The sequence below is a fragment of the Channa argus genome, unplaced genomic scaffold, assembly GCF_033026475.1.
Source record: "Channa argus isolate prfri unplaced genomic scaffold, Channa argus male v1.0 Contig011, whole genome shotgun sequence".
Classification (NCBI taxonomy): Eukaryota; Metazoa; Chordata; class Actinopteri; order Anabantiformes; family Channidae; genus Channa; species Channa argus.
The window spans coordinates 695,544-721,762 of NW_027125230.1; the positions used below are offsets into that span (position 1 = coordinate 695,544).

At 44.8% G+C, this 26,219-nt stretch overlaps 16 pseudogenes; all 16 read right to left on the minus strand.

The window, feature by feature from the left end:
* Positions 1 to 310: 310 nt before the first annotated feature.
* On the minus strand, positions 311 to 429 carry LOC137111556 (5S ribosomal RNA; annotated as a pseudogene).
* Positions 430 to 1,286: 857 nt separating this feature from the next.
* Positions 1,287 to 1,405, minus strand: LOC137111640 (5S ribosomal RNA; annotated as a pseudogene).
* A 4,402-nt stretch (positions 1,406 to 5,807) lies between these two features.
* LOC137111923 (5S ribosomal RNA) lies at positions 5,808 to 5,926 on the minus strand (annotated as a pseudogene).
* An 857-nt stretch (positions 5,927 to 6,783) lies between these two features.
* LOC137111924 (5S ribosomal RNA) lies at positions 6,784 to 6,902 on the minus strand (annotated as a pseudogene).
* Positions 6,903 to 7,759: 857 nt separating this feature from the next.
* Positions 7,760 to 7,878, minus strand: LOC137111990 (5S ribosomal RNA; annotated as a pseudogene).
* An 857-nt stretch (positions 7,879 to 8,735) lies between these two features.
* LOC137111991 (5S ribosomal RNA) lies at positions 8,736 to 8,854 on the minus strand (annotated as a pseudogene).
* Positions 8,855 to 9,711: 857 nt separating this feature from the next.
* LOC137111992 (5S ribosomal RNA) lies at positions 9,712 to 9,830 on the minus strand (annotated as a pseudogene).
* Positions 9,831 to 10,687: 857 nt separating this feature from the next.
* Positions 10,688 to 10,806, minus strand: LOC137111925 (5S ribosomal RNA; annotated as a pseudogene).
* A 389-nt stretch (positions 10,807 to 11,195) lies between these two features.
* LOC137111927 (5S ribosomal RNA) lies at positions 11,196 to 11,314 on the minus strand (annotated as a pseudogene).
* An 857-nt stretch (positions 11,315 to 12,171) lies between these two features.
* On the minus strand, positions 12,172 to 12,290 carry LOC137111993 (5S ribosomal RNA; annotated as a pseudogene).
* An 857-nt stretch (positions 12,291 to 13,147) lies between these two features.
* On the minus strand, positions 13,148 to 13,266 carry LOC137111996 (5S ribosomal RNA; annotated as a pseudogene).
* An 857-nt stretch (positions 13,267 to 14,123) lies between these two features.
* On the minus strand, positions 14,124 to 14,242 carry LOC137111997 (5S ribosomal RNA; annotated as a pseudogene).
* An 857-nt stretch (positions 14,243 to 15,099) lies between these two features.
* Positions 15,100 to 15,218, minus strand: LOC137112153 (5S ribosomal RNA; annotated as a pseudogene).
* Positions 15,219 to 16,075: 857 nt separating this feature from the next.
* On the minus strand, positions 16,076 to 16,194 carry LOC137111928 (5S ribosomal RNA; annotated as a pseudogene).
* Positions 16,195 to 17,051: 857 nt separating this feature from the next.
* Positions 17,052 to 17,170, minus strand: LOC137111641 (5S ribosomal RNA; annotated as a pseudogene).
* Positions 17,171 to 21,571: 4,401 nt separating this feature from the next.
* On the minus strand, positions 21,572 to 21,690 carry LOC137111929 (5S ribosomal RNA; annotated as a pseudogene).
* Between the last annotated feature and the right edge of the window lie 4,529 nt (positions 21,691 to 26,219).

Consider the following 26,219-nt stretch of genomic DNA (forward strand, 5'->3'; position numbering starts at 1 on the left):
AAAGAGCCTCGCTAGCTGTTGGGAACGGTACCTTTAAAACTCCAGGAAGTGTAGGATGGACCAATCAGCTTCCTGTACTGCCCCCCAATCCGGCCAATCAGGCAGGGCACCTATAAGAACAAGAAAATAAAAACAACACATATGGCCAGGACCGTAACATGGTCTACTAGTAATGAAGCACGATGGTTGGCAAACCAATAAAGTAGCAAAACAGCAATGAAAGAACAAAATTTGATGAAAATATAGAACAATTTCTATGAATAAATAGGCAGTAACACCAGCTTGTGCTGCCCGTAAACCCAAGCAAAGAAGCTTACAGCACGTGGTATTCCCAGGCGGTCTTCCTACCAAGTACTAACAAGGCCCGGCCCTATTTGGCTGCCGAGATCGGACGGGATCGGGCGCTTAGAGAGCGGTGTGGCCGTAAGCTGCATTTGACATCATCAACAGCTCTTAAAAACGCTGGAGAAGCAGAATGCATGACACTTGCTAAGAAGAAGATAAATGTGGCAAAGTACAAAGTACTATAACTGTACTGGTCTGTTACGCCCCTGTCTAGGGGGTCAGGGTGCAACATACAAAGATAAATTAGCATGTTCCCTCTCCGATCCCCAAACCAAAATCCAGGATCGAGATGTTCCAACAGAATGATATTTATTTTAAACGAAAGAAAGTGTCAAACAAAACATGACACTACAACTCAGGGCGAACCAAGGCCAACATAATAAACAAAATAAGCCATTTCCCACAGAAAGTGCTAGCTAGCCTGATAGAAATAAACAAACCAAAAGACAGTCGCTAACCCTAACTCCCTAATGTGAAAACAGTCCAAAGAAAATGGCAGTTCACCCCTACAGATTTAATACTATTTACAAAATATACAATTTATAAACAAAACCACGGCACAAAACCTAACAATTCAAAAATGCTAAATAAGGTTTGGAAACCAAGAACAGCAAACAGGTGCTGATGCCAGAAAGAGCCTCGCTAGCTGTTGGGAACCGTACTTTTAAAACTCCAAGAAGTGTAGGATGGACCAATCAGCTTCCTGTACTGCCCCCCAATCCGGCCAATCAGGCAGGGCACCTATAAGAACAAGAAAATAAAAACAACACATATGGCCAGGACCGTAACATGGTCTACTAGTAATGAAGCACGATGGTTGGCAAACCAATAAAGTAGCAAAACAGCAATGAAAGAACAACATTTGATGAAAATATAGAACAATTTCTATGAATAAATAGGCAGTAACACCAGCTTGTGCTGCCCGTAAACCCAAGCAAAGAAGCTTACAGCACGTGGTATTCCCAGGCGGTCTTCCTACCAAGTACTAACAAGGCCCGGCCCTATTTGGCTGCCGAGATCGGACGGGATCGGGCGCTTAGAGAGCAGTGTGGCCGTAAGCTGCATTTGACATCATCAACAGCTCTTAAAAACGCTGGAGAAGCAGAATGCATGACACTTGCTAAGAAGAAGATAAATGTGGCAAAGTACAAAGTACTATAACTGTACTGGTCTGTTACGCCCCTGTCTAGGCTGTGGAACAAGATGGCGGCGCGGCAGTAGCTCGCAGCGGCCTCTCCGGATCCAACAAATGGTGTTTTTGCCGTATTTAGCCAGACCCTTTACAGTACATGGACACCACAGTCAGCTGTGTTCATGTTTACGACCGCCAGACATTGCTGCGGCACAGGGTTCATACATACAATAATCTGCACGAGGAAGTAATTGGTAACCTTCGCGACCTCGGCTTGCTACGACCCCAGCGACAAATACCAGGCCCCCAGCCCTCGGTGTCACCTGACGCCGGTGGCCAGGTGAGGGGACGTCGGAATCGCTGCTCGAGGAAGCGGAAGCGCGGCAAGCGGGCGGGTGTCCGTGCTAGGCTAAATGCTAACCCTAGCCGGCCGGCTCTACCGTCCATTCTCCTCTCCAACGTCTGCTCCCTGGACAATAAACTAGACTAAATCCGACTCCAGCGGACCACGCGGCGAGAATTCAGAGACTGCTGCATCTTTGTTTTCACGGAGACGTGGCTCAGTGACAGAGTTCCGGAAGCCGCCATCCAGCTAGACGGGCTAACCGTGTTTCGCGCCGACAGAAACGCTGCTCTGTGCGGTAAGACTCGCGGTGGTGGCGTGTGTGTTTACATCAACACGGAGTGGTGCAAGAACTCTGTGCTTGTCTCACGTTTCTGCTCATCGCTAGTGGAGTTTGTGACTGTTAGATGCAGACCGTTCTATTTACCACGGGAATTCACCACTGTTTTCATTGTCGGAGTGTACATTCCCCCCAGCGCTAATGCTAAGGAGGCACTGTGTGAACTCTACGGTGCTATTAGCGACCTGCAGAACGCTCACCCCGACGGACTGTTTATTATTGCCGGAGATTTCAACCATGCGAATCTCAGGACTGTGCTCCCTAAACTTCATCAGCATGTGGACTTTGCAACAAGAGGAGGGAACACGCTGGATCTTGTTTACACAAACATCCCCGGCGCGTATCGTGCGGAGCCCCGCCCCCATCTCGGCTACTCAGACCACATCTCGGTTATGCTAATTCCAGCATACAGACCGCTCGTCAGACGCTCTAAACCGGTTCTGAAACAGGTGAAAACCTGGCCAGCAGGAGCTACTTCTGCTCTTCAAGACTGTTTTGAGTGCACTGACTGGGACATGTTTAGGGAGGCCGCAACCAACGGCGATTCCATCAACTTGGAGGAATACACGTCAACAGTAACCAGCTACATCAGCAAGTGCGTTGACGATGTGACCATCTCCAAGACCATCACTACACGCTCCAACAGGAAGCCGTGGATAAATGCCAATGTGTGGGCGCTGCTGAAACAAAGAGACGCTGCCTTCAGAACAGGGGACAAGACGGCCTTGAGAACAGCAAGGGCCAAACTGTCCCGTGCCATTAGAGAGGCAAAGCGCGCACACTCAAAGAAAATCCACGACCACTTCGAAGACAGCGGAGACACCCGGCGCATGTGGCAGGGCATCCAGGCGATCACGAACTACAAGACAACTTCACCTGATTGTGACCGCGACGCCTCCCTCCCAGATGCGCTGAACCACTTCTACGCCCGGTTTGAGGCACAGAACAACGTGAAGGCGAGGAAGTCCACTCCACCTCCCAGTGACCAGGTGCTCTGTCTAACCACAGCTGAAGTGAGGAAAACTCTATGCAGAGTTAACCCACGGAAGTCTGCTGGACCAGACAACATTCCTGGCAGAGTGCTCAGGGAGTGCGCAGAACAGCTAGCGGATGTCTTCACAGACATCTTCAACATCTCCCTGAGCAGCAACGTTGTTCCTACGTGCCTCAAGGCAACGACCATCGTGCCTGTGCCTAAGAAGTCTACTGTCTCCTGCCTCAATGACTACCGTCCCGTCGCGCTCACACCCATCGTGATGAAGTGCTTCGAGAGGCTCGTCATGAGGCACATTAAGACCCAACTCCCAACCTCCCTGGACCCCATGCAGTTTGCGTATCGTCCAAATCGTTCCACGGACGATGCCATCTCCACGACCCTCCATCTGGCCCTCACCCACCTGGACAGTAAGGACTCATACGTACGAATGCTGTTCATTGACTTCAGCTCAGCATTCAACACAATCATCCCTCAGCACCTGACTGAGAAATTGAGCATACTGGGCCTGAACACCTCCCTCTGCAACTGGATTCTGGACTTCCTGACTGGAAGACCCCAGTCAGTCCGGATCGGGAACAACATCTCCAGCACCACCACACTGAGCACTGGAGCCCCTCAGGGCTGTGTGCTCAGCCCTCTGCTGTTCACTCTGCTGACGCACGACTGTGTAGCAATGCACAGCTCAAACCACATAGTCAAGTTTGCTGATGACACGACCGTGATGGGTTTAATCAGCAAGAACGACGAGTCAGCCTACAGAGAGGAGGTGCAACGATTAACAGCCTGGTGTGGAGCAAACAACCTGTCTCTGAACGTTGACAAAACTAAAGAGATGGTTGTGGACTTCAGGAGAGCACAGGGTGACCATTCTCCATTGATCATCGATGGATCCTCAGTGGAGATAGTCAAGAGCACCAAATTCCTTGGTGTTCATCTGGCGGACAACCTCACCTGGTCAGTCAACACCAGCTCCATCACCAAGAAGGCCCAGCAGCGTCTCTACTTCCTGAGAAGGCTGAGGAAAGCCCATCTCCCTCCCCCCATCCTGACCATGTTCTACAGAGGGACCATTGAGAGCATCCTGAGCAGCTGCATCACTGCCTGGTTTGGGAACTGCACCGTCGCGGATCGCAAGACCCTACAGAGGATAGTGAGGACAGCTGAGAAGATCATCGGAGTCTCTCTGCCCTCTATCATGCACATTTACACCACACGCTGCATCCGCAAAGCCAACAGCATTGTGGACGACCGCACACACCCATCACACACACTCTTCACACTCCTGCCATCAGGAAAGAGGTTCCGAAGCATTCGGGCCACCACATCCAGACTATGCAACAGTTTTTTCCCACAAGCCATCAGGCTCCTCAACACACAGAACTGAAATAGAACTTAAACACACTGCAAACCGAACTCAGCACATTCTCATCACTCACTACTCATCTCATTCCACCACCACTTATTTATTATTTATTTACTTTTATCATTCTACATTTACTGCACTACACTGTTTACCTGCTGGTTTTTTTTGCACATTCCAATGCAATTGCACATTTTTTACATGCTGGACATTTAAATGCACTATACCGTTTACATGCTGCTATTTTTTTTAACACCCCTAGCACACTTAACTGAACTGTACTGTACTGTAAAATAGTATACAGTAGGTTTACTGGTCGGCACTGTCTTGGGTCTTGTGTCTTGTGTCCTGTCCTGTGTTACTTGTGTTGTCTGTCTACACTGTACGTCTGTACTGTTTTTTCGTCTGCACTGTTTGCACTTGGTTGCACTCGATGCACTTTATTATAACTTGTGTTGTTTGTAGCACCTTGGTTCTTGGAGGAACGTTATCTCGTTTCAACTGTGTACTGTGAACAACTGTGTATAGTAGAAATAACAATAAAAGCCACTTAACTTGACTAGGGGGTCAGGGTGCAACATACAAAGATAAATTAGCATGTTCCCTCTCCGATCCCCAAACCAAAATCCAGGATCGAGATGTTCCAACAGAATGATATTTATTTTAAACGAAAGAAAGTGTCAAACAAAACATGACACTACAACTCAGGGCGAACCAAGGCAAACATAATAAACAAAATAAGCCATTTCCCACAGAAAGTGCTAGCTAGCCTGATAGAAATAAACAAACCAAAAGACAGTCGCTAACCCTAACTCCCTAATGTGAAAACAGTCCAAAGAAAATGGCAGTTCACCCCTACAGATTTAATAATATTTACAAAATATACAATTTATAAACAAAACCACGGCACAAAACCTAACAATTCAAAAATGCTAAATAAGGTTTGGAAAGCAAGAACAGCAAACAGGTGCTGCTGCCAGAAAGAGCCTCGCTAGCTGTTGGGAACCGCACTTTTAAAACTCCAGGAAGTGTAGGATGGAGCAATCAGCTTCCTGTACTGCCCCCCAATCCGGCCAATCAGGCAGGGCACCTATAAGAACAAGAAAATAAAAACAACACATATGGCCAGGACCGTAACATGGTCTACTAGTAATGAAGCACGATGGTTGGCAAACCAATAAAGTAGCAAAACAGCAATGAAAGAACAAAATTTGATGAAAATATAGAACAATTTCTATGAATAAATAGGCAGTAACACCAGCTTGTGCTGCCCGTAAACCCAAGCAAAAAAGCTTACAGCACCTGGTATTCCCAGGCGGTCTTCCTACCAAGTACTAACCAGGCCCGGCTCTATTTGGCTGCCGAGATCGGACGAGATCGGGCGCTTAGAGAGCGGTGTGGCCGTAAGCTGCATTTGACATCATCAACAGCTCTTAAAAACGCTGGAGAAGTAGAATGCATGACACTTGCTAAGAAGAAGATAAATGTGGCAAAGTACAAAGTACTATAACTGTACTGGTCTGTTACGCCCCTGTCTAGGGGGTCAGGGTGCAACATACAAAGATAAATTAGCATGTTCCCTCTCCGATCCCCAAACCAAAATCCAGGATCGAGATGTTCCAACAGAATGATATTTATTTTAAACGAAAGAAAGTGTCAAACAAAACATGACACTACAACTCAGGGCGAACCAAGGCCAACACAATAAACAAAATAAGCCATTTCCCACAGAAAGTGCTAGCTAGCCTGATAGAAATAAACAAACCAAAAGACAGTCGCTAACCCTAACTCCCTAATGTGAAAACAGTCCAAAGAAAATGGCAGTTCACCCCTACAGATTTAATACTATTTACAAAATATACAATTTATAAACAAAACCACGGCACAAAACCTAACAATTCAAAAATGCTAAATAAGGTTTGGAAACCAAGAACAGCAAACAGGTGCTGATGCCAGAAAGAGCCTCGCTAGCTGTTGGGAACCGTACTTTTAAAACTCCAGGAAGTGTAGGATGGACCAATCAGCTTCCTGTACTGCCCCCCAATCCGGCCAATCAGGCAGGGCACCTATAAGAACAAGAAAATAAAAACAACACATATGGCCAGGACCGTAACATGGTCTACTAGTAATGAAGAACGATGGTTGGCAAACCAATAAAGTAGCAAAACAGCAATGAAAGAACAAAATTTGATGAAAATATAGAACAATTTCTATGAATAAATAGGCAGTAACACCAGCTTGTGCTGCCCGTAAACCCAAGCAAAAAAGCTTACAGCACCTGGTATTCCCAGGCGGTCTTCCTACCAAGTACTAACCAGGCCCGGCTCTATTTGGCTGCCGAGATCGGACGAGATCGGGCGCTTAGAGAGCGGTGTGGCCGTAAGCTGCATTTGACATCATCAACAGCTCTTAAAAACGCTGGAGAAGTAGAATGCATGACACTTGCTAAGAAGAAGATAAATGTGGCAAAGTACAAAGTACTATAACTGTACTGGTCTGTTACGCCCCTGTCTAGGGGGTCAGGGTGCAACATACAAAGATAAATTAGCATGTTCCCTCTCCGATCCCCAAACCAAAATCCAGGATCGAGATGTTCCAACAGAATGATATTTATTTTAAACGAAAGAAAGTGTCAAACAAAACATGACACTACAACTCAGGGCGAACCAAGGCCAACATAATAAACAAAATAAGCCATTTCCCACAGAAAGTGCTAGCTAGCCTGATAGAAATAAACAAACCAAAAGACAGTCGCTAACCCTAACTCCCTAATGTGAAAACAGTCCAAAGAAAATGGCAGTTCACCCCTACAGATTTAATACTATTTACAAAATATACAATTTATAAACAAAACCACGGCACAAAACCTAACAATTCAAAAATGCTAAATAAGGTTTGGAAACCAAGAACAGCAAACAGGTGCTGATGCCAGAAAGAGCCTCGCTAGCTGTTGGGAACCGTACTTTTAAAACTCCAGGAAGTGTAGGATGGACCAATCAGCTTCCTGTACTGCCCCCCAATCCGGCCAATCAGGCAGGGCACCTATAAGAACAAGAAAATAAAAACAACACATATGGCCAGGACCGTAACATGGTCTACTAGTAATGAAGCACGATGGTTGGCAAACCAATAAAGTAGCAAAACAGCAATGAAAGAACAAAATTTGATGAAAATATAGAACAATTTCTATGAATAAATAGGCAGTAACACCAGCTTGTGCTGCCCGTAAACCCAAGCAAAAAAGCTTACAGCACCTGGTATTCCCAGGCGGTCTTCCTACCAAGTACTAACCAGGCCCGGCTCTATTTGGCTGCCGAGATCGGACGAGATCGGGCGCTTAGAGAGCGGTTTGGCCGTAAGCTGCATTTGACATCATCAACAGCTCTTAAAAACGCTGGAGAAGCAGAATGCATGACACTTGCTAAGATGAAGATAAATGTGGCAAAGTACAAAGTACTATAACTGTACTGGTCTGTTACGCCCCTGTCTAGGGGGTCAGGGTGCAACATACAAAGATAAATTAGCATGTTCCCTCTCCGATCCCCAAACCAAAATCCAGGATCGAGATGTTCCAACAGAATGATATTTATTTTAAACGAAAGAAAGTGTCAAACAAAACATGACACTACAACTCAGGGCGAACCAAGGCCAACATAATAAACAAAATAAGCCATTTCCCACAGAAAGTGCTAGCTAGCCTGATAGAAATAAACAAACCAAAAGACAGTCGCTAACCCTAACTCCCTAATGTGAAAACAGTCCAAAGAAAATGGCAGTTCACCCCTACAGATTTAATACTATTTACAAAATATACAATTTATAAACAAAACCACGGCACAAAACCTAACAATTCAAAAATGCTAAATAAGGTTTGGAAACCAAGAACAGCAAACAGGTGCTGATGCCAGAAAGAGCCTCGCTAGCTGTTGGGAACCGTACTTTTAAAACTCCAGGAAGTGTAGGATGGACCAATCAGCTTCCTGTACTGCCCCCCAATCCGGCCAATCAGGCAGGGCACCTATAAGAACAAGAAAATAAAAACAACACATATGGCCAGGACCGTAACATGGTCTACTAGTAATGAAGCACGATGGTTGGCAAACCAATAAAGTAGCAAAACAGCAATGAAAGAACAAAATTTGATGAAAATATAGAACAATTTCTATGAATAAATAGGCAGTAACACCAGCTTGTGCTGCCCGTAAACCCAAGCAAAAAAGCTTACAGCACCTGGTATTCCCAGGCGGTCTTCCTACCAAGTACTAACCAGGCCCGGCTCTATTTGGCTGCCGAGATCGGACGAGATCGGGCGCTTAGAGAGCGGTTTGGCCGTAAGCTGCATTTGACATCATCAACAGCTCTTAAAAACGCTGGAGAAGCAGAATGCATGACACTTGCTAAGATGAAGATAAATGTGGCAAAGTACAAAGTACTATAACTGTACTGGTCTGTTACGCCCCTGTCTAGGGGGTCAGGGTGCAACATACAAAGATAAATTAGCATGTTCCCTCTCCGATCCCCAAACCAAAATCCAGGATCGAGATGTTCCAACAGAATGATATTTATTTTAAACGAAAGAAAGTGTCAAACAAAACATGACACTACAACTCAGGGCGAACCAAGGCAAACATAATAAACAAAATAAGCCATTTCCCACAGAAAGTGCTAGCTAGCCTGATAGAAATAAACAAACCAAAAGACAGTCGCTAACCCTAACTCCCTAATGTGAAAACAGTCCAAAGAAAATGGCAGTTCACCCCTACAGATTTAATACTATTTACAAAATATACAATTTATAAACAAAACCACGGCACAAAACCTAACAATTCAAAAATGCTAAATAAGGTTTGGAAACCAAGAACAGCAAACAGGTGCTGATGCCAGAAAGAGCCTCGCTAGCTGTTGGGAACCGTACTTTTAAAACTCCAGGAAGTGTAGGATGGACCAATCAGCTTCCTGTACTGCCCCCCAATCCGGCCAATCAGGCAGGGCACCTATAAGAACAAGAAAATAAAAACAACACATATGGCCAGGACCGTAACATGGTCTACTAGTAATGAAGCACGATGGTTGGCAAACCAATAAAGTAGCAAAACAGCAATGAAAGAACAAAATTTGATGAAAATATAGAACAATTTCTATGAATAAATAGGCAGTAACACCAGCTTGTGCTGCCCGTAAACCCAAGCAAAAAAGCTTACAGCACCTGGTATTCCCAGGCGGTCTTCCTACCAAGTACTAACCAGGCCCGGCTCTATTTGGCTGCCGAGATCGGACGAGATCGGGCGCTTAGAGAGCGGTTTGGCCGTAAGCTGCATTTGACATCATCAACAGCTCTTAAAAACGCTGGAGAAGCAGAATGCATGACACTTGCTAAGATGAAGATAAATGTGGCAAAGTACAAAGTACTATAACTGTACTGGTCTGTTACGCCCCTGTCTAGGGGGTCAGGGTGCAACATACAAAGATAAATTAGCATGTTCCCTCTCCGATCCCCAAACCAAAATCCAGGATCGAGATGTTCCAACAGAATGATATTTATTTTAAACGAAAGAAAGTGTCAAACAAAACATGACACTACAACTCAGGGCGAACCAAGGCCAACATAATAAACAAAATAAGCCATTTCCCACAGAAAGTGCTAGCTAGCCTGATAGAAATAAACAAACCAAAAGACAGTCGCTAACCCTAACTCCCTAATGTGAAAACAGTCCAAAGAAAATGGCAGTTCACCCCTACAGATTTAATACTATTTACAAAATATACAATTTATAAACAAAACCACGGCACAAAACCTAACAATTCAAAAATGCTAAATAAGGTTTGGAAACCAAGAACAGCAAACAGGTGCTGATGCCAGAAAGAGCCTCGCTAGCTGTTGGGAACCGTACTTTTAAAACTCCAGGAAGTGTAGGATGGACCAATCAGCTTCCTGTACTGCCCCCCAATCCGGCCAATCAAGCAGGGCACCTATAAGAACAACAAAATAAAAACAACACATATGGCTAGGACCGGAACATGGTCTACTAGTAATGAAGCACGATGGTTGACAAACCAATAAAGTAGCAAAACAGCAATGAAAGAACAAAATTTGATGAAAATATAGAACAATTTCTATGAATAAATAGGCAGTAAAACCAGCTTGTGCTGCCCGTAAACCCAAGCAAAAAAGCTTACAGCACCTGGTATTCCCAGGCGGTCTTCCTACCAAGTACTAACCAGGCCCGGCTCTATTTGGCTGCCGAGATCGGACGAGATCGGGCGCTTAGAGAGCGGTGTGGCCGTAAGCTGCATTTGACATCATCAACAGCTCTTAAAAACGCTGGAGAAGCAGAATGCATGACACTTGCTAAGAAGAAGATAAATGTGGCAAAGTACAAAGTACTATAACTGTACTGGTCTGTTACGCCCCTGTCTAGGCTGTGGAACAAGATGGCGGCGCGGCAGAAGCTCGCAGCGGCCTCTCCGGATCCAACAAATGGTGTTTTTGCCGTATTTAGCCAGACCCTTTACAGTACATGGACACCACAGTCAGCTGTGTTCATGTTTACGACCGCCAGACATTGCTGCGGCACAGGGTTCATACATACAATAATCTGCACGAGGAAGTAATTGGTAACCTTCGCGAATAAATAGGCAGTAAAACCAGCTTGTGCTGCCCGTAAACCCAAGCAAAAAAGCTTACAGCACCTGGTATTCCCAGGCGGTCTTCCTACCAAGTACTAACCAGGCCCGGCTCTATTTGGCTGCCGAGATCGGACGAGATCGGGCGCTTAGAGAGCGGTGTGGCCGTAAGCTGCATTTGACATCATCAACAGCTCTTAAAAACGCTGGAGAAGCAGAATGCATGACACTTGCTAAGAAGAAGATAAATGTGGCAAAGTACAAAGTACTATAACTGTACTGGTCTGTTACGCCCCTGTCTAGGGGGTCAGGGTGCAACATACAAAGATAAATTAGCATGTTCCCTCTCCGATCCCCAAACCAAAATCCAGGATCGAGATGTTCCAACAGAATGATATTTATTTTAAACGAAAGAAAGTGTCAAACAAAACATGACACTACAACTCAGGGCGAACCAAGGCCAACATAATAAACAAAATAAGCCATTTCCCACAGAAAGTGCTAGCTAGCCTGATAGAAATAAACAAACCAAAAGACAGTCGCTAACCCTAACTCCCTAATGTGAAAACAGTCCAAAGAAAATGGCAGTTCACCCCTACAGATTTAATACTATTTACAAAATATACAATTTATAAACAAAACCACGGCACAAAACCTAACAATTCAAAAATGCTAAATAAGGTTTGGAAACCAAGAACAGCAAACAGGTGCTGATGCCAGAAAGAGCCTCGCTAGCTGTTGGGAACCGTACTTTTAAAACTCCAGGAAGTGTAGGATGGACCAATCAGCTTCCTGTACTGCCCCCCAATCCGGCCAATCAGGCAGGGCACCTATAAGAACAAGAAAATAAAAACAACACATATGGCCAGGACCGTAACATGGTCTACTAGTAATGAAGCACGATGGTTGGCAAACCAATAAAGTAGCAAAACAGCAATGAAAGAACAAAATTTGATGAAAATATAGAACAATTTCTATGAATAAATAGGCAGTAACACCAGCTTGTGCTGCCCGTAAACCCAAGCAAAAAAGCTTACAGCACCTGGTATTCCCAGGCGGTCTTCCTACCAAGTACTAACCAGGCCCGGCTCTATTTGGCTGCCGAGATCGGACGAGATCGGGCGCTTAGAGAGCGGTTTGGCCGTAAGCTGCATTTGACATCATCAACAGCTCTTAAAAACGCTGGAGAAGCAGAATGCATGACACTTGCTAAGATGAAGATAAATGTGGCAAAGTACAAAGTACTATAACTGTACTGGTCTGTTACGCCCCTGTCTAGGGGGTCAGGGTGCAACATACAAAGATAAATTAGCATGTTCCCTCTCCGATCCCCAAACCAAAATCCAGGATCGAGATGTTCCAACAGAATGATATTTATTTTAAACGAAAGAAAGTGTCAAACAAAACATGACACTACAACTCAGGGCGAACCAAGGCCAACATAATAAACAAAATAAGCCATTTCCCACAGAAAGTGCTAGCTAGCCTGATAGAAATAAACAAACCAAAAGACAGTCGCTAACCCTAACTCCCTAATGTGAAAACAGTCCAAAGAAAATGGCAGTTCACCCCTACAGATTTAATACTATTTACAAAATATACAATTTATAAACAAAACCACGGCACAAAACCTAACAATTCAAAAATGCTAAATAAGGTTTGGAAACCAAGAACAGCAAACAGGTGCTGATGCCAGAAAGAGCCTCGCTAGCTGTTGGGAACCGTACTTTTAAAACTCCAGGAAGTGTAGGATGGACCAATCAGCTTCCTGTACTGCCCCCCAATCCGGCCAATCAGGCAGGGCACCTATAAGAACAAGAAAATAAAAACAACACATATGGCCAGGACCGTAACATGGTCTACTAGTAATGAAGCACGATGGTTGGCAAACCAATAAAGTAGCAAAACAGCAATGAAAGAACAAAATTTGATGAAAATATAGAACAATTTCTATGAATAAATAGGCAGTAACACCAGCTTGTGCTGCCCGTAAACCCAAGCAAAAAAGCTTACAGCACCTGGTATTCCCAGGCGGTCTTCCTACCAAGTACTAACCAGGCCCGGCTCTATTTGGCTGCCGAGATCGGACGAGATCGGGCGCTTAGAGAGCGGTTTGGCCGTAAGCTGCATTTGACATCATCAACAGCTCTTAAAAACGCTGGAGAAGCAGAATGCATGACACTTGCTAAGATGAAGATAAATGTGGCAAAGTACAAAGTACTATAACTGTACTGGTCTGTTACGCCCCTGTCTAGGGGGTCAGGGTGCAACATACAAAGATAAATTAGCATGTTCCCTCTCCGATCCCCAAACCAAAATCCAGGATCGAGATGTTCCAACAGAATGATATTTATTTTAAACGAAAGAAAGTGTCAAACAAAACATGACACTACAACTCAGGGCGAACCAAGGCCAACATAATAAACAAAATAAGCCATTTCCCACAGAAAGTGCTAGCTAGCCTGATAGAAATAAACAAACCAAAAGACAGTCGCTAACCCTAACTCCCTAATGTGAAAACAGTCCAAAGAAAATGGCAGTTCACCCCTACAGATTTAATACTATTTACAAAATATACAATTTATAAACAAAACCACGGCACAAAACCTAACAATTCAAAAATGCTAAATAAGGTTTGGAAACCAAGAACAGCAAACAGGTGCTGATGCCAGAAAGAGCCTCGCTAGCTGTTGGGAACCGTACTTTTAAAACTCCAGGAAGTGTAGGATGGACCAATCAGCTTCCTGTACTGCCCCCCAATCCGGCCAATCAGGCAGGGCACCTATAAGAACAAGAAAATAAAAACAACACATATGGCCAGGACCGTAACATGGTCTACTAGTAATGAAGCACGATGGTTGGCAAACCAATAAAGTAGCAAAACAGCAATGAAAGAACAAAATTTGATGAAAATATAGAACAATTTCTATGAATAAATAGGCAGTAACACCAGCTTGTGCTGCCCGTAAACCCAAGCAAAAAAGCTTACAGCACCTGGTATTCCCAGGCGGTCTTCCTACCAAGTACTAACCAGGCCCGGCTCTATTTGGCTGCCGAGATCGGACGAGATCGGGCGCTTAGAGAGCGGTTTGGCCGTAAGCTGCATTTGACATCATCAACAGCTCTTAAAAACGCTGGAGAAGCAGAATGCATGACACTTGCTAAGATGAAGATAAATGTGGCAAAGTACAAAGTACTATAACTGTACTGGTCTGTTACGCCCCTGTCTAGGGGGTCAGGGTGCAACATACAAAGATAAATTAGCATGTTCCCTCTCCGATCCCCAAACCAAAATCCAGGATCGAGATGTTCCAACAGAATGATATTTATTTTAAACGAAAGAAAGTGTCAAACAAAACATGACACTACAACTCAGGGCGAACCAAGGCCAACATAATAAACAAAATAAGCCATTTCCCACAGAAAGTGCTAGCTAGCCTGATAGAAAGAAACAAACCAAAAGACAGTCGCTAACCCTAACTCCCTAATGTGAAAACAGTCCAAAGAAAATGGCAGTTCACCCCTACAGATTTAATACTATTTACAAAATATACAATTTATAAACAAAACCACGGCACAAAACCTAACAATTCAAAAATGCTAAATAAGGTTTGGAAACCAAGAACAGCAAACAGGTGCTGATGCCAGAAAGAGCCTCGCTAGCTGTTGGGAACCGTACTTTTAAAACTCCAGGAAGTGTAGGATGGACCAATCAGCTTCCTGTACTGCCCCCCAATCCGGCCAATCAAGCAGGGCACCTATAAGAACAACAAAATAAAAACAACACATATGGCTAGGACCGGAACATGGTCTACTAGTAATGAAGCACGATGGTTGACAAACCAATAAAGTAGCAAAACAGCAATGAAAGAACAAAATTTGATGAAAATATAGAACAATTTCTATGAATAAATAGGCAGTAACACCAGCTTGTGCTGCCCGTAAACCCAAGCAAAAAAGCTTACAGCACCTGGTATTCCCAGGCGGTCTTCCTACCAAGTACTAACCAGGCCCGGCTCTATTTGGCTGCCGAGATCGGACGAGATCGGGCGCTTAGATAGCGGTGTGGCCGTAAGCTGCATTTGACATCATCAACAGCTCTTAAAAACGCTGGAGAAGCAGAATGCATGACACTTGCTAAGAAGAAGATAAATGTGGCAAAGTACAAAGTACTATAACTGTACTGGTCTGTTACGCCCCTGTCTAGGGGGTCAGGGTGCAACATACAAAGATAAATTAGCATGTTCCCTCTCCGATCCCCAAACCAAAATCCAGGATCGAGATGTTCCAACAGAATGATATTTATTTTAAACGAAAGAAAGTGTCAAACAAAACATGACACTACAACTCAGGGCGAACCAAGGCCAACATAATAAACAAAATAAGCCATTTCCCACAGAAAGTGCTAGCTAGCCTGATAGAAATAAACAAACCAAAAGACAGTCGCTAACCCTAACTCCCTAATGTGAAAACAGTCCAAAGAAAATGGCAGTTCACCCCTACAGATTTAATACTATTTACAAAATATACAATTTATAAACAAAACCACGGCACAAAACCTAACAATTCAAAAATGCTAAATAAGGTTTGGAAACCAAGAACAGCAAACAGGTGCTGATGCCAGAAAGAGCCTCGCTAGCTGTTGGGAACCGTACTTTTAAAACTCCAGGAAGTGTAGGATGGACCAATCAGCTTCCTGTACTGCCCTCCAATCCGGCCAATCAGGCAGGGCACCTATAAGAACAAGAAAATAAAAACAACACATATGGCCAGGACCGTAACATGGTCTACTAGTAATGAAGCACGATGGTTGGCAAACCAATAAAGTAGCAAAACAGCAATGAAAGAACAAAATTTGATGAAAATATAGAACAATTTCTATGAATAAATAGGCAGTAACACCAGCTTGTGCTGCCCGTAAACCCAAGCAAAAAAGCTTACAGCACCTGGTATTCCCAGGCGGTCTTCCTACCAAGTACTAACCAGGCCCGGCTCTATTTGGCTGCCGAGATCGGACGAGATCGGGCGCTTAGAGAGCGGTGTGGCCGTAAGCTGCATTTGACATCATCAACAGCTCTTAAAAACGCTGGAGAAGCAGAATGCATGACACTTGCTAAGAAGAAGATAAATGTGGCAAAGTACAAAGTACTATAACTGTACTGGTCCTTTACGCCCCTGTCTAGGGGGTCAGGGTGCAACATACAAAGATAAATTAGCATGTTCCCTCTCCGATCCCCAAACCAAAATCCAGGATCGAGATGTTCCAACAGAATGATATTTATTTTAAACGAAAGAAAGTGTCAAACAAAACATGACACTACAACTCAGGGCGAACCAAGGCCAACATAATAAACAAAATAAGCCATTTCCCACAGAAAGTGCTAGCTAGCCTGATAGAAATAAACAAACCAAAAGACAGTCGCTAACCCTAACTCCCTAATGTGAAAACAGTCCAAAGAAAATGGCAGTTCACCCCTACAGATTTAATACTATTTACAAAATATACAATTTATAAACAAAACCACGGCACAAAACCTAACAATTCAAAAATGCTAAATAAGGTTTGGAAACCAAGAACAGCAAACAGGTGCTGATGCCAGAAAGAGCCTCGCTAGCTGTTGGGAACCGTACTTTTAAAACTCCAGGAAGTGTAGGATGGACCAATCAGCTTCCTGTACTGCCCCCCAATCCGGCCAATCAGGCAGGGCACCTATAAGAACAAGAAAATAAAAACAACACATATGGCCAGGACCGTAACATGGTCTACTAGTAATGAAGCACGATGGTTGGCAAACCAATAAAGTAGCAAAACAGCAATGAAAGAACAAAATTTGATGAAAATATAGAACAATTTCTATGAATAAATAGGCAGTAACACCAGCTTGTGCTGCCCGTAAACCCAAGCAAAGAAGCTTACAGCACGTGGTATTCCCAGGCGGTCTTCCTACCAAGTACTAACAAGGCCCGGCCCTATTTGGCTGCCGAGATCGGACGGGATCGGGCGCTTAGAGAGCAGTGTGGCCGTAAGCTGCATTTGACATCATCAACAGCTCTTAAAAACGCTGGAGAAGCAGAATGCATGACACTTGCTAAGAAGAAGATAAATGTGGCAAAGTACAAAGTACTATAACTGTACTGGTCTGTTACGCCCCTGTCTAGGCTGTGGAACAAGATGGCGGCGCGGCAGTAGCTCGCAGCGGCCTCTCCGGATCCAACAAATGGTGTTTTTGCCGTATTTAGCCAGACCCTTTACAGTACATGGACACCACAGTCAGCTGTGTTCATGTTTACGACCGCCAGACATTGCTGCGGCACAGGGTTCATACATACAATAATCTGCACGAGGAAGTAATTGGTAACCTTCGCGACCTCGGCTTGCTACGACCCCAGCGACAAATACCAGGCCCCCAGCCCTCGGTGTCACCTGACGCCGGTGGCCAGGTGAGGGGACGTCGGAAGCGCTGCTCGAGGAAGCGGAAGCGCGGCAAGCGGGCGGGTGTCCGTGCTAGGCTAAATGCTAACCCTAGCCGGCCGGCTCTACCGTCCATTCTCCTCTCCAACGTCTGCTCCCTGGACAATAAACTAGACTAAATCCGACTCCAGCGGACCACGCGGCGAGAATTCAGAGACTGCTGCATCTTTGTTTTCACGGAGACGTGGCTCAGTGACAGAGTTCCGGAAGCCGCCATCCAGCTAGACGGGCTAACCGTGTTTCGCGCCGACAGAAACGCTGCTCTGTGCGGTAAGACTCGCGGTGGTGGCGTGTGTGTTTACATCAACACGGAGTTGTGCAAGAACTCTGTGCTTGTCTCACGTTTCTGCTCATCGCTAGTGGAGTTTGTGACTGTTAGATGCAGACCGTTCTATTTACCACGGGAATTCACCACTGTTTTCATTGTCGGAGTGTACATTCCCCCCAGCGCTAATGCTAAGGAGGCACTGTGTGAACTCTACGGTGCTATTAGCGACCTGCAGAACGCTCACCCCGACGGACTGTTTATTATTGCCGGAGATTTCAACCATGCGAATCTCAGGACTGTGCTCCCTAAACTTCATCAGCATGTGGACTTTGCAACGAGAGGAGGGAACACGCTGGATCTTGTTTACACAAACATCCCCGGCGCGTATCGTGCGGAGCCCCGCCCCCATCTCGGCTACTCAGACCACATCTCGGTTATGCTAATTCCAGCATACAGACCGCTCGTCAGACGCTCTAAACCGGTTCTGAAACAGGTGAAAACCTGGCCAGCAGGAGCTACTTCTGCTCTTCAAGACTGTTTTGAGTGCACTGACTGGGACATGTTTAGGGAGGCCGCAACCAACGGCGATTCCATCAACTTGGAGGAATACACGTCAACAGTAACCAGCTACATCAGCAAGTGCGTTGACGATGTGACCATCTCCAAGACCATCACTACACGCTCCAACAGGAAGCCGTGGATAAATGCCAATGTGTGGGCGCTGCTGAAACAAAGAGACGCTGCCTTCAGAACAGGGGACAAGACGGCCTTGAGAACAGCAAGGGCCAAACTGTCCCGTGCCATTAGAGAGGCAAAGCGCGCACACTCAAAGAAAATCCACGACCACTTCGAAGACAGCGGAGACACCCGGCGCATGTGGCAGGGCATCCATGCGATCACGAACTACAAGACAACTTCACCTGATTGTGACCGCGACGCCTCCCTCCCAGATGCGCTGAACCACTTCTACGCCCGGTTTGAGGCACAGAACAACGTAAAGGCGAGGAAGTCCACTCCACCTCCCAGTGACCAGGTGCTCTGTCTAACCACAGCTGAAGTGAGGAAAACTCTATGCAGAGTTAACCCACGGAAGTCTGCTGGACCAGACAACATTCCTTGCAGAGTGCTCAGGGAGTGCGCAGAACAGCTAGCGGATGTCTTCACAGACATCTTCAACATCTCCCTGAGCAGCAACGTTGTTCCTACGTGCCTCAAGGCAACGACCATCGTGCCTGTGCCTAAGAAGTCTACTGTCTCCTGCCTCAATGACTACCGTCCCGTCGCGCTCACACCCATCGTGATGAAGTGCTTCGAGAGGCTCGTCATGAGGCACATTAAGACCCAACTCCCAACCTCCCTGGACCCCATGCAGTTTGCGTATCGTCCAAATCGTTCCACGGACGATGCCATCTCCACGACCCTCCATCTGGCCCTCACCCACCTGGACAGTAAGGACTCATACGTACGAATGCTGTTCATTGACTTCAGCTCAGCATTCAACACAATCATCCCTCAGCACCTGACTGAGAAATTGAGCATACTGGGCCTGAACACCTCCCTCTGCAACTGGATTCTGGACTTCCTGACTGGAAGACCCCAGTCAGTCCGGATCGGGAACAACATCTCCAGCACCACCACACTGAGCACTGGAGCCCCTCAGGGCTGTGTGCTCAGCCCTCTGCTGTTCACTCTGCTGACGCACGACTGTGTAGCAATGCACAGCTCAAACCACATAGTCAAGTTTGCTGATGACACGACCGTGGTGGGTTTAATCAGCAAGAACGACGAGTCAGCCTACAGAGAGGAGGTGCAACGATTAACAGCCTGGTGTGGAGCAAACAACCTGTCTCTGAACGTTGACAAAACTAAAGAGATGGTTGTGGACTTCAGGAGAGCACAGGGTGACCATTCTCCATTGATCATCGATGGATCCTCAGTGGAGATAGTCAAGAGCACCAAATTCCTTGGTGTTCATCTGGCGGACAACCTCACCTGGTCAGTCAACACCAGCTCCATCACCAAGAAGGCCCAGCAGCGTCTCTACTTCCTGAGAAGGCTGAGGAAAGCCCATCTCCCTCCCCCCATCCTGACCATGTTCTACAGAGGGACCATTGAGAGCATCCTGAGCAGCTGCATCACTGCCTGGTTTGGGAACTGCACCGTCGCGGATCGCAAGACCCTACAGAGGATAGTGAGGACAGCTGAGAAGATCATCGGAGTCTCTCTGCCCTCTATCATGCACATTTACACCACACGCTGCATCCGCAAAGCCAACAGCATTGTGGACGACCGCACACACACTCTTCACACTCCTGCCATCAGGAAAGAGGTTCCGAAGCATTCGAGCCACCACATCCAGACTATGCAACAGTTTTTTCCCACAAGCCATCAGGCTCCTCAACACACAGAACTGAAATAGAACTTAAACACACTGCAAACCGAACTCAGCACATTCTCATCACTCACTACTCATCTCATTCCACCACCACTTATTTATTATTTATTTACTTTTATCATTCTACATTTACTGCACTACACTGTTTACCTGCTGTTTTTTTTTGCACATTCCAATGCAATTGCACATTTTTTACATGCTGGACATTTAAATGCACTATACCGTTTACATGCTGCTATTTTTTTTAACACCCCTAGCACACTTAACTGAACTGTACTGTACTGTAAAATAGTATACAGTAGGTTTACTGGTCGGCACTGTCTTGGGTCTTGTGTCTTGTGTCCTGTCCTGTGTTACTTGTGTTGTCTGTCTACACTGTACGTCTGTACTGTTTTTTCGTCTGCACTGTTTGCACTTGGTTGCACTCGATGCACTTTATTATAACTTGTGTTGTTTGTAGCACCTTGGTTCTTGGAGGAACGTTATCTCGTTTCAACTGTGTACTGTGAACAACTGTGTATAGTAGAAATGATAATAAAAGCCACTTGACTTGACTAGGGGGTCAGGGTGCAACATACAAAGATAAATTAGCATGTTCCCTCTCCGATCCCCAAACCAAAATCCAGGATCGAGATGTTCCAACAGAATGATATTTATTTTAAACGAAAGAAAGTGTCAAACAAAACATGACACTACAACTCAGGGCGAACCAAGGCCAACATAATAAACAAAATAAGCCATTTCCCACAGAAAGTGCTAGCTAGCCTGATAGAAATAAACAAACCAAAAGACAGTCGCTAACCCTAACTCCCTAATGTGAAAACAAGAGAAAACAATCAAAAGAAAATGGCAGTCCACCCCTACAGATTTAATACTATTTACAAAATATACAATTTATAAACAAAACCACGGCACAAAACCTAACAATTCAAAAATGCTAAATAAGGTTTGGAAACCAAGAACAGCAAACAGGTGCTGATGCCAGAAAGAGCCTCGCTAGCTGTTGGGAACCGTACTTTTAAAACTCCAGGAAGTGTAGGATGGACCAATCAGCTTCCTGTACTGCCCCCCAATCCGGCCAATCAGGCAGGGCACCTATAAGAACAAGAAAATAAAAACAACACATATGGCCAGGACCGTAACATGGTCTACTAGTAATGAAGCACGATGGTTGGCAAACCAATAAAGTAGCAAAACAGCAATGAAAGAACAAAATTTGATGAAAATATAGAACAATTTCTATGAATAAATAGGCAGTAACACCAGCTTGTGCTGCCCGTAAACCCAAGCAAAAAAGCTTACAGCACCTGGTATTCCCAGGCGGTCTTCCTACCAAGTACTAACCAGGCCCGGCTCTATTTGGCTGCCGAGATCGGACGAGATCGGGCGCTTAGAGAGCGGTGTGGCCGTAAGCTGCATTTGACATCATCAACAGCTCTTAAAAACGCTAGAGAAGCAGAATGCATGACACTTGCTAAGAAGAAGATAAATGTGGCAAAGTACAAAGTACTATAACTGTACTGGTCTGTTACGCCCCTGTCTAGGAGGTCAGGGTGCAACATACAAAGATAAATTAGCATGTTCCCTCTCCGATCCCCAAACCAAAATCCAGGATCGAGATGTTCCAACAGAATGATATTTATTTTAAACGAAAGAAAGTGTCAAACAAAACATGACACTACAACTCAGGGCGAACCAAGGCCAACATAATAAACAAAATAAGCCATTTCCCACAGAAAGTGCTAGCTAGCCTGATAGAAATAAACAAACCAAAAGACAGTCGCTAACCCTAACTCCCTAATGTGAAAACAAGAGAAAACAATCAAAAGAAAATGGCAGTCCACCCCTACAGATTTAATACTATTTACAAAATATACAATTTATAAACAAAACCACGGCACAAAACCTAACAATTCAAAAATGCTAAATAAGGTTGGAAACCAAGAACAGCAAACAGGTGCTGATGCCAGAAAGAGCCTCACTAGCTGTTGGGAACCGTACTTTTAAAACTCCAGGAAGTGTAGGATGGACCAATCAGCTTCCTGTACTGCCCCCCAATCCGGCCAATCAGGCAGGGCACCTATAAGAACAAGAAAATAAAAACAACACATATGGCCAGGACCATAACATGGTCTATTAGTAATGAAGCACGATGGTTGACAAACCAATAAAGTAGCAAAACAGCAATGAAAGAACAAAATTTGATGAAAATATAGAACAATTTCTATGAATAAATAGGCAGTAACACCAGCTTGTGCTGCCCGTAAACCCAAGCAAAAAAGCTTACAGCACCTGGTATTCCCAGGCGGTCTTCCTACCAAGTACTAACCAGGCCCGGCTCTATTTGGCTGCCGAGATCGGACGAGATCGGGCGCTTATTTTTTTTTTTTTTTTTTTTTTTTTATCTTTTTATTATCAAAAATACACTTTACAAAATAAAAATTAACTATATACAGAGAAACATAAAGAAAAAGAGTAAATTCATTCGTGTTTTTTACAGTAAATGAAACAAATTAAAGCAAAGCAAGCCTCTTCCCCTTTTTTCCACATATTTGTATGCACATATATACATGTATACATACATATATATATACATACACACATATATATACATATATACATACACCTACATACACACATACATTCTTAAATATATACACCCATATACTACAAGGTTAAATAAATTCACCCAAAATCGAAGTGCAATCTACCCTCCCCATCCAGCTCACATAAATCATTCCTTGCCCCCCACCTAGCTATAAACTCATCCTCATCCACTGAAAACAGAATTCTCATGTAATGTGTCACCATATTTTGAAAAAAACCCACCCTGTTTGTCCTTTTCCCCCCATACAAAGCATAATTTCTACCAACATACAACACATGCCGTGCTACACTCAATAAAAAATTGATTAAACCAACATTACATCTTTTATCACCTTTTTGTTTCCCAAAGCACCACACCCAGTCCCATGCTTCCCCTTCTAACTTAGGCAGTTTACACTTATTGATTAACAACGTTTTAACCCAGTCCCTGAAATCCCGTGTGACTGTACAGTATAGCATAAAGTGGTTAAAATCTTCATCTTCCACCCTACAGACCGGACAGGTTCTCGCATACGTGCTTTTACTTATCTGGTGAAGGACGACAGAAACCAGCACCGTTCTGTGACGCAGCAGGAAGTTTGAGTTTGCTATTGCAGGGGGAAGCCACTTACTGTGTAGATTTGACCAAATTTCAGAGACGGGACGGGTAAGAAAGAGATGAGACCATGCAGTGTTTGCTGTAGGTTCTTGGAATATTTTGTTAATTAAAACCCTATACCAAAATTTTGATTGTAAATCTTGCAGTTTTCTGTTTTTGACGTCACAGGTCAGAGCAAAATCCAGCTCGTCGTCCTCCACCCGATCCTCATTCACTTCCGACAACCACTCTTTCCACTCTTGCGGCATTCGCTCTAATAAATCATCACAAAATCGCACAACTCTAGCCTTTTTTATATTAAACCCTTTCATCCTAATTTTACTAAATACCGCAAGAGGGCTAGGAGCCCCTGTCTGGTCTAAAACATCTTTAATCTGATGTAGCGCCTCAGTCAAGATGCCCCGACCGGCCTTACATCCCTCTCGGCCGCTGAGGCAGGGGTTCCCAAAGATGGGCTGGTTTAACACACTTTGTTTTGATGTAATTACACACTCCAACTGGGGCAGGATTTCCACCCATGCCTCAGCCGCCTCCTGGAAGAGTGGACATGTTCCCACAATAGGCCGGCCGAGTGTGACGCTACATAGATTGTAAAAGCCGCACATACCTCTTTTCAGTACATCATCATACAAATAATCCTCCCATATGTTTTTAGTTTTCTGGCTCAGCATTTTCTTAAACAGTTTTATTCTTAATGACTTCAATTTTGCTTTTAAATTACACAGTTTGAGTCCCCCCTTTTTGTACGGCCCGACCAGTGTCTTATGTGCAATTTTTATTGCTCTCCCCTTCCATAGAAAATCCTCAATAGCGCTGCTCAGGCGTACCAGTACATCACTCGGCAGGTGACAAACCTGCATGGTGTAGACAAGTCTCAGCACAATTACTGCATTTATTACAGTGATTTTCCGTTTTAAACCTAATCCCCTCATTCTCCACAGTGCGAGCCTTGATCTACACCCCGCAACCTGCTCTTCCCAGGATCTACGACTGCTGTCTTCTGGTTGTGAGCCCAAATATACACCAAGTACTTTAACCTCAGGCCCGCCCCTTTTAAAATGCTGGCCTTCCTCCCCAAGAACAGTACCAGGCCCCAGGATCAAACTCGATTTGTCCTTATTTACCCGTGCTCCCGCAGCTTGCTCATATGCATCTAGATGTTGCAAAACCCTTCGCAAACTATCCCCATCCCTGACCATGATGTTAATATCATCCGCATATTGTGCTATTTTGAAATCAGTTCCTCTGGGCGACGTGATCCCAATTATTTGAGAGTCAGATATAATTGACTGTGCTAGAGGTTCTGCCACTATTGCATAGAGCATAGCTGATAGGGGGCACCCCTGTCTCACTGATCTTTCTAAGGGGACGGGATCTGTCACGAAGCCATTGCACTTCACGACACTAGTAGCTCGGCTGTACAGTAACTTCATCCACCCTCGAAAAGTTGGGCCGAACCCAAAAACCCCCAGACACTCGAAGAGAAAATCGTGACTCACTCTGTCAAATGCCTTCTCTAGATCTACATTAAGGTATATACCTCCTGTAGCCATTAAATTCTCCAATGAGAATTTTGTTGACAAAATGCAGTCAGCGATATCCCTCCCCGGAATGCTGTAAGTCTGGGTAGGCCCAACTATCGAGCCAATCACTCCCTTAAGCCTGAACCCTAGCACCTTAGCGAGGATCTTATAGTCAGTATTGAGCAGACTAATTGGCCTATAATTTGCCAGGTCATCTCTGGCGCCTTTGTTTTTATAAACTAGAGTGATCACACCCCTTAAAAAAGACTCCGCGCACCTGTTCTCCTCCTGCATGGCAGAGTATAGCCTGCAGAGGACGGGGGCCAGTATGTTGCTGAAATGTTGGTAAAACTCAGCTGAGAGACCATCCACACCCGGGCTTTTAGATGTATTAAGGTTTCCAATCGCTGCTCTCACTTCTTCAATCTGAATGTCACCATCACACAGAGCCGCATCCTCGTGACTGAGGGAGCAGCCAATTTTTCCTAATACTGTGTCCATTTGTGCTTTTTTAATATGTTGTTTGCTAAACAAATTAGCGTAGTAGTCTTGTATTGCTTGTAAAATATCCACTATATCAGTATGTGTGTTTCCATCAAGGTCTTTTATTTCTGGTATGTATGTTTTTGCCTGTTTCCTTTTTTCCAAACCTAGAAAAAAAGCAGTACAGCGCTCCCCTTTCAACATGTGTTGTGCTTTACTGCGGATCATTGCGCCTCTGCATTTTCTCTCATCTAACCGTCTCAGCTGCTCCCTCAATCCAAGATAGACATCCAAGGGACGGTCACACTCAGCCTCAATAAGCTCAAGCTCCTCTTTTAGATGATGTCTCAGCTCAGCCTCCTCTGTCTTTTCCCTCAGCCTCTTCTCTCTGCTCAGAGCGATACAACGCTTTTTAATTTTAAATTTGGTGCGCTCCCACCACTCAATGATATCCACGACATAATCACTCTCATCACATAGAGCAGAGAGAAAAGACTTCATTTTATCTTTAAAAACTTGATCTTCAAGGAGGGAAGTGTTAAAACACCACAGGCCCCCATTCCTTTGCATACCACCCTCCCCTAGAGTCACCTTTAAACAGGCATGATCACTCCAGGAACAAAAACAATATTTACACTCATTTAATTCTTGCACCAAACTCGACGCCAACAAACACAGGTCAATCCTGGATTGCTTTAGCCTGCCCAATACCACTTGCCTGCGCGAATACGC